Source organism: Numida meleagris, chromosome 5, assembly GCF_002078875.1.
Source record: "Numida meleagris isolate 19003 breed g44 Domestic line chromosome 5, NumMel1.0, whole genome shotgun sequence".
NCBI classification, from domain to species: Eukaryota; Metazoa; Chordata; class Aves; order Galliformes; family Numididae; genus Numida; species Numida meleagris.
Window position 1 is genome coordinate 27,589,586 of NC_034413.1, and position 8,173 is coordinate 27,597,758.

An 8,173-nucleotide genomic window follows, 5' to 3' on the forward strand; every position below is an offset into this window, starting at 1 on the left:
TGCTTTTATCGTTGTAGTGAGGTCTAGATGTTGCATAGTGATGGTCTATATATCATCCCTGCCATTACATGCAAAAGTGGCTGAAAATCAGAAGTAAAAAAGATGAAGCTGATTGCATAGCTCTAATGGTCAGCATTAAAGAGTAAAAGATAAAAGAAATGAAAAAAATTGGCCCAGTACTTGCTCTGCAACCTCCTCAGCAGCACCTGCTCTTATTAATCTCAGTCCTAACAGATATTGATCAACAAAATTACTTTCCAGTGTCATTGCCCTGGACAGAGCCTTGCACCAGAGATAAGCAGCATCCGCTTTGCAGGCAGAACAATGCCTGAGGTAACTGGTGAGCACTACTCCTCCAGCAGATGAAGCTGTGATGGGCATGGGGAGTGCCAGAAGCCAATAGGGAACATTTGTATCTCCATGGATGCTGTCTGGAGCAGTGCAGTCCTACTGATCTTGGGACTGCTTGAAGTAACCTACGCTTTTTCTGGTTTTAAAGGGATGGTTTTGACTTATTTCTGCAGACAAGGGCTTCTGTCTATTGGTTGCTTTAATGTGAAATGTTGAGAGCTTTTACTATATGTAACCATTTGATCTTCATAATCAAAAACTTTCTTTCTGCTTCATTTTTTGCTGGCTTAGTGAAGAATTAATCTTTAAAATAAATGGTGCCTACATAAAGCTTGTCTTGGGGCAAGCTGAGTTTCATCAGTACTGGAAGACTTTACCACAACCCTTCTCTCTTAGACATGTGAACGCACACTCACCAATGACTGGTCAGAATTGCAAAGTAATGGGAAATTTTATTCCAAGAGATAGTAGTTCGGTCTTCTATTGACAGCTAACAATGGCACTAAAAAAGGAAATTTGTGGAAATACGTTCTGTCCTTAGAAACGTGCCTCCCTTTTGAAAACCTGGTCACGGTAGATACACTGGCTTTGGAGACTTTCTCAAATCATTTAAAAAGAGGATAGGCCTCTGGAAGACCTGCTTTTGGCATTGTCTGGGCTGGATCAGAGAGAGGACTATGTGCATTCTGAAAGTCTGTCAGCAGCCAACTGGGAGAAGCCACTCCTCATGTTGGAGGAAAATATCACAGTAAAGTTGATTCCATTCAACGGAGGACATCTTTGTGTTAGATTGTCTGTTATAAGAGGTACGATGCGTTGAGAGAACTAGGTTCAGTTTCCTTATCTCTTTAATATTTTCAATAATGACTTCAAAATGTGACTGCTTGCCTAGAGAAATGCTGAAGTAGGGAGAAATACTCTAGGGATCAGCATGAATCAGCTTATTTTTATTTCTCTTTACAGTAAATATTGCTAGCTTCTTAGCTGAAGCTCTCAAAAACTCTGGCTTGAGTAAATTGTATTTGCCTGTACTGTAGGTTAGTGTCCGAAATAGCAAATAGAGTTCTTAAGGTTTCCCCAATATCCCCAAATTGCCTTACTTTCCCCATCTGTATGTCTGCTCTAGATGGGCTAGAGCTAGCAGGCTTGAGTGGATTTTGCAAGCACACCTCCATGTATGTGTGACAGAAAATCAGCTTACACGTAATCAATTCGTTTCTCTGGTGCAAAGAAATAATAGCTTGCAACTGGTTACCATTTTCTAATGATCTCTGTGCATTGAAAGAGTCATCAGCTTTGTTCCATGTAATTGCGTTCTTTAAATGTGGCTATTTGTGGTAGATTATAGCTTGCAAGTACAAACGCATTTGAGTAGCCAACAGACAGAGCTCATTGGTTCTCCTTTTAGCTTTATCTAAGCAGCTTCCTTGATTTCAGTGCAATGACAGCTGGCTTATATCCATGCAAAGAGATTAAAGCAGCGCTGGAGTTGTACTCTGATTCTACGGGAGTATTCAATTGTCTTGGACCTCTTCTATTTCTTGCGTTATATATCAATATAACTACAGCAACTTCAGCTTCAGCTGTTGTGAAACATCTCTGAGGAAACTGCAGAATTAGCAAGAATTAGCTCTGTAGAAATAGCAAGGAGCTCAATCCAAAACACCCAAGAATCCTTTCATTATGCACTGCATATTTAAAACATTAAGTTGAAAATAGACATTAAAAAAAAAAGCATTTGTATTAGTACAGAGACTTGAGGTAGGTCTTTGCTTGTCCTCACTACAGACTGTATCGTACCAAAAGTCAGTGCTGATCTTATTTTCAGTGCATCAGCTAACTTACAAACCTAAGGAGGAAAAGTTGCAATTTTTAACCTTTAGCCCATATTGCTGTGTAAGAACTACAGATAACTCTTTTTTCCAATTTATTAGAAGACTTCAGTGGTAATTTGGTTTTCATGCTAGCTTAATCTTCACCTCAGTGGCTGGCAATTACAACAGAAACACAGTGGTGCTGCTTTAGCAGTTATGGTCTCAAGGTCAAACAGAAATGAGAAGTGACCACTGCTGTCTCAGTCTTGGGCACCTTGATATATGCAGGAGTCCTCAGTCACTTATCTTGCTTCACTGGAAAAAAAAGTCAAACCCTTCAATCTTTCCCAAAATATTAATGACTGTTCATCTCTTTTGCTCTTCCCAAGCACTTGCTTCACCTGTATTTTCATTCTGAATTCTTTTAGTGTACTCATAACTCTTCATGGTGTCAGAAAACATGTTAATGAATGCCTTGCCTGACAGGAAATGAGATTGTCTTTTACTGAGCTCACCATGAACCTCTCCCCTAAAAGCAACAGGCTGTCTTTATTTTACCTTTGAATATGACTGTTGATCTCATACACATGCAGACACTGTATATTTAAAATATGAATGCTGTTATTTGTGGAAAAAAAACTTATTTCATTTACATAAGGGAGCTCCTTTTAAAAATACATCTGAGTGTTGAGTGGGGGGATTGTTCCCATGCAGTGCTGTGTTAACTAGCAGCTGCGTATCCCAAACTCTTAATGGTGCTAGAGAGATGTGAGCTCTGAACACATTCCCCGCTGCGTCCCCATGCAGACAGTCCATTGATACGCCTCATTTGAAGCCACATCTTGCATAGAGAGAAGTGGAATTAGGCATCTATCACCTCTCGCAGGAAAAGAAATAATGAGGATATGTACAATGGAGTGTCACAGAGGAAAGTCCTCTGTTCTCCTCTCTGAGAGGCAGAGGGGATTACAAATGAAGTACCCCTTGGTTTATTTTCACATGCTAGTGGTGCTGACTCCCCAAAACTGGTCCTACTCCCCGTGTTGTCCCCAAGCATTAATGGTGGCTTGCAACTGGTGACTTGTTTTCACTGCAGATGGGAGACTCGGTTTCTGCAGGTCTGAGGCAGCGCTGCACAGAAAATCATTCCCTCTGTGCAGCAGAACTCAGCTCTGAAGGGCGAGCTGCCTGAGGGCCCAGAATGTGGCTTGCCGATATGATCCATAAGGAGAAACTTGAGGACTGTATGCAGCTCCAAGTGTCAGACACTACAGGGAGAAACCCACAGCATCACTGCTCCCTTTCTGTCTGTCTGAGAGGCAGCAGGGAGCCTGGTGTAAGGTGTTCATTGTTGTGGTTTTTTTTTCTTGTCTAGGTACTACACAGAAGTCTCTGAGAGACATTTCAAGGCTGTAGGCATGATATGTTTGAAGGGCTGCAGATGAGCAGGAGATAAGAGAATGCAAGTGCTGTTTCCCTTGGGCATCGCTCCTTTTGCTGGGGCCATTCAGAACTAACGCTTGGCTATCAGATTTTGTGGGACCGACCGCACAGCTCTTGTGCTGAAGGTCAGCTCCAGAAGCTTCCAGAAAGCCCACAAATGCTGTACCAGCCACAAGTTCTGAATGTGGTGCTGTGGCAGGAGCACTTTCTGACCATGTGTTCCTTGTGGGTTGTTACTCTGCGGTAATCTTACAGTGTGGAACTGTGCTAGTGGCCTGCCTGGTGATTTAGAAAACTCATGGTTGGTTTAAATAAGTAACGTTCTGACAAAACCAAGTGTGCCAGCATCTGGGAAGACCTGCGGCAAACTTCACAGAGGGAATTTGGTGACATCTTTCTCTGAAAATATCCATGGTGAATGATACCATCAGGCTATCAACTTGCTGCAGTACCCTTTTAGCAAGTGGCTGAAGAAATTTAAGTTAAACTGGCTGTGAAAATCCAAAGTGAATAGGGGGAGGGTTTAAAAAATAGAATCACAACTGAACAAAAATTCACAGTGCTCAAGAAGAAATAAGTCTCATGCAAATTTTCCTGGAAATGTGCAGGTGAAAAGCACTTACTTGTCCTTGGTGCTGGAAAGGAGGATCGGAGAGCTTTCTAGTCAACATCAAGCATTGTTATTTCTTCACCGATTGCTAAATGCTGACTGTAAATACCACACACTGCTTCCAATTATTCATGTCTTGCATCAGTTTTGAAACAGTCAAAATAATCTTGGGTAGGTAAGAAAGGAAGGATACAGCATCCCAGGAAGGTACCTCAGTGCTACTGCCTGCCTTTCCTAGCAGCAGCATGAGGTAGGTAGCAGCCCCTGACAGACAGGAGCATATCAAGATAGATTACTAAGCATTTACAAGATAGATCAAGCAGAACAAGAACTTCATTTGAGAAATGTTACACTAATGCTTCACTAGACAGACCTCACAACTGTGGAATACTAATAAATGAGGCATTATTTGTTAAATAAAGGTGAGTGGAAGTGTTTATGTCAATACCTACATATTACAGAAAAGTACTTACACTAGAAGATGAATTTTTTTCTAGTGTATTTCTCCAGATTAGCAGTTCAACGTACTTGTTCTGAAAGTTTCTTATTGACTACAGTCACTTGCTACAGGGATGCAGAAAGTCATAGTATCACAGAATGGCTTAGGGTGGAAGGGACCTTAATGATCATCCAGTTCCAATTCTGGTGCTGTGCCACCAGATCAGGCAGCCCAGAGCCCCGTCCAGCCTGGCCTGAGCACCTTCAGGGATGGGGCATCCACAGCCTCTATGAGCAACCTGTTCCAGTGTGTCACCGCCCTCTGAGTAAAGAATTTATTCCTAACATCTGACCTAAATCCCCCCTCTTTTGGTTTAAATGCATTCCTCCTTGTCCTAGCACTCAGACTGTGTAGAAAGTCGCTCCCCCTCCTGTTTATAAGCTCCCCTCAAGCACTGGAAGGCTGCAGTGAAGTTCCCCTGAAGCCTTCTTGTCTCCAGGCTGACTAAGCCTAGCTCCCTCAACCTTTCTTCATAAGAGAGATGCTCCAGCCCTCTAAGCATCTTTGTGGCCCTCCTCTGGACCCACTCTGTCAGGGTATTATCTAAGGGTCTGCGTCCGTGACAAGGGGAACAGGCCCGAAAGAAAAAAAAAAACGAGAAAAAAAGAGGAAGGAAAAAAAAAAAATTGCCGGCGGTAAGGGCCAGCCCCCGGGCGGTCCTGTGGCTAAAGCAGCAGAGAAGCCGCGGAGCCGCCACCTGGGAAGACAAAGGGAAAGAGGGAAAAAGAAAAAAAAAAAAAAAACAGCGGCACCAATCTGAGGAGGAACAACCAACTTTACTAAATATATCAAAATGAGGCTAGTAGAATTATATTAGAGAGTTTACAGGCTGAAAATCTTACACAGTAAACTGCAGGAGGACCACGTGCTTTCTCCGCTGGGCAGGAAGGAACAGACCCCGCGTCTCCCACGCGGCTTCCCCACCCCCTCTAACGCAAAGACCCCTGGGGAGTGCACCTCCTCCCCTCCCCCTCAGAGGGCCACACCAAAAAAGGTAGTTTGCAGTAATCAGGGAATTAACTCTTTAACTGCCCGTACCTTACATGATGTAATGATGTGGAATACCGACAACAAAAAATCACAAAACCATAACACACTCCAAAAGCTCTGCTTCTTGGGCTGGGGGCCTCAGGCTTGGACGCAGTACTCCACATGGGTCCCCACAAGGGTGGAGTAGAGGAGGACAATCACCTCTGTCTCCCAGCTGGCCACATCTCTTCTGATGCAGCCCAGGATACTGCTGGGCTTCCAGGCTGCAAGTGCACACTGCGGCTGGTGTCCAGCTTTTCATCCACCAGGGTCCCGAGCCTTTCTCTGTAGGGCTGCTCTCAAGGGGTTTTTCTCCTAGTATGTACTTGTATCTGGGACTGCCCTGACCCCAATGCAACACTTTGCATTTAGCTTTGTTGAACCTCATTAGGTTCATGCGGGCCCATTTTTTGAGCCAGTCCAGGTCCTCTGAATGATGTCCCTCCCTTCTATTATGTCAACTGCACCACTCAGCTTGGTGTCATCAGCAAACTTGCTGAGACTATGCTCAATCCCACTGCCTACATCATTGATAAAGATGTTGAAGAGACTGGTCCCAACATGGACACCTGCTGCCTCCACCTGGATTTAGATCTGTTGATTACCAACTCTCTGGCTGTGACCATCCAACTCTTTATCTACTGAATAGTCCACCCTTCAAACCCATATTTCTCCAATTCAGAGATATGGGACCTTATCAACGGCTTTTCATAAGTCCAGATGGATGACATCAGTTGCCCTTCCTTTGTCCACCAATGCCATCAGTCCTTCATAGAAGACCACTGTGTTGATCAGATGTGATCTGTCCTTGGTGAAGCTGTGTTGGCTGTCTCAGATCGCCTCCTCATCTTGCATGTGCCTTAATATCTCTTCCAGCAGGATCTGCTCTGTAATCTTCCTAGGCACAGATGTGAGACTCATTGGCCTGTAGTTCCCCAGGTGGTCTTTTCTCCCTTTCTTAAAAATGGGAGTGATGTTTCCCTTTTTTCAGTCATTAGGGACTTTGCCTGACAACTGTGACCTTTTCAAATATGATAAAGAGTGGCTTGGCAACTAAATCATCCAGATCCTTCAGGACTATGGAATGCATGTCCTCTGGCCCCATAAGTATGTACCTTATTCAGCCTCATGAGGTGGACTTGGGTTTGGTCTATTCTTACAGTGGGAGGGATCTCCCTCCTCCAACCCCTGCCTGATGGTTCAGGGACCTAAGAGGCATGCAAAGCCTGACTGGTTGTGAAGACCAAGGCAAAGAACTAACTGTGTCCATATCTGTTGAAGTCAGTTCTCCCCTCTTGTTTATTGGAGGGACTACAGTCTCCTTTTCCTGTCTCTTTTGACCATTGTACCTGTAGAATCCCTTATTCACATCCCTTGCTAAGTTCAGTTTCGTCTGTGCCTTGGCCTTCTTGATCCCATCCCCACACATCCGAACAGCATCCCTATATTCTTCCCAGGCCACCCATCCCTGTTTCCAATGTTTATACTTTTCTTTCTCTTCCATTTGATCAGCACGTCCGTGCTCAGCCATGCTGGTGTTCTGCCTCCTCTGCTTATTTCTTACACTGGGGGATGCAGCATTCTTGTGCTCTTTGAAAGGTGTCCTTAAGGAGCTGCCAGCTCTGTTCTGTTTCTTTGTCCCCAAGGACGGTCAAGATCTCATCCAGCAAATTCCTTAAACAGCCTGAATTTCATTCCTTCACAGCCTGAATTCAGGGTCCTGACTCCACTCTTTACCAGGCACATGTTCCTCAAGATCACAAACTCAACCAGGGCATGGTTGCTGCAGCCCAAGCTGCCTCCGATCTTAACCTTTGTAATAATCTTCTCTGCACTGGTGAGCACCGGGTCCAGCAACTCTTCACCTCTGTTCGGTCTGTCCAATACTTGAACCAGAAAGTTACTTTTTATGGACTCCAGGAGTCTCCTGGATCACCTGCAGCTTGCCGTGTTGTTTTCCCAGCAGCTATCCGAGTGGTTGAAATCCCCCATCAGAGTGAGAAGCGCAACACTTCTTGCAGCTGATGCAAGAAGGCCTCATCGATAGGCACCCCTTGATCAGGTGGCCTGTAGTAGACCCTGACCACCAGATGTCCTTTATTGGTCTGGTCCCTAAACTTAACCCACAGGCTCTCAACCTGTTCCTAACTGTTTCTCAGAGGGAGCTGCTTGCAGTCTATTCACTTCTTAATGTAGAGAGCAGCTCCCCTGCCCCTCCAGCTTTGCCTATCCCTTCCAAAAACTTGTAGCCCTAGAATATTGTATTAGATACTTAACTGGGTTGTGTGTTAATACTGTTTGGGACCAAAAGATGTCCTTAACTTTCTCCAAAAAAAAAAAAAAAAAAAGAAAACAAAAAAAAAAAAAACAAACAAAAAAACCCACCCAGAACAAAAAGCACTTCTCCTCCTCCCTGTTTCCCCTAAA

The 8,173-nt window shown here is 44.2% G+C and overlaps 1 protein-coding gene across 2 annotated transcripts in view; it reads left to right on the forward strand.

Annotated features, from left to right (window-relative positions):
* Positions 1 to 4,644, forward strand: part of GRID1 (glutamate ionotropic receptor delta type subunit 1) — a 567,614-nt gene extending 562,970 nt beyond the window's left edge. Inside the window, exon 18 of one of the 2 annotated variants that reach the window (XM_021400715.1) lies at positions 3,541 to 4,644. The gene's annotated coding sequence lies outside the window, so the exon portion shown is untranslated. The remainder of the gene's footprint in view (positions 1 to 3,540) is intronic. The other variant, XM_021400716.1, reaches the window with a different exon arrangement.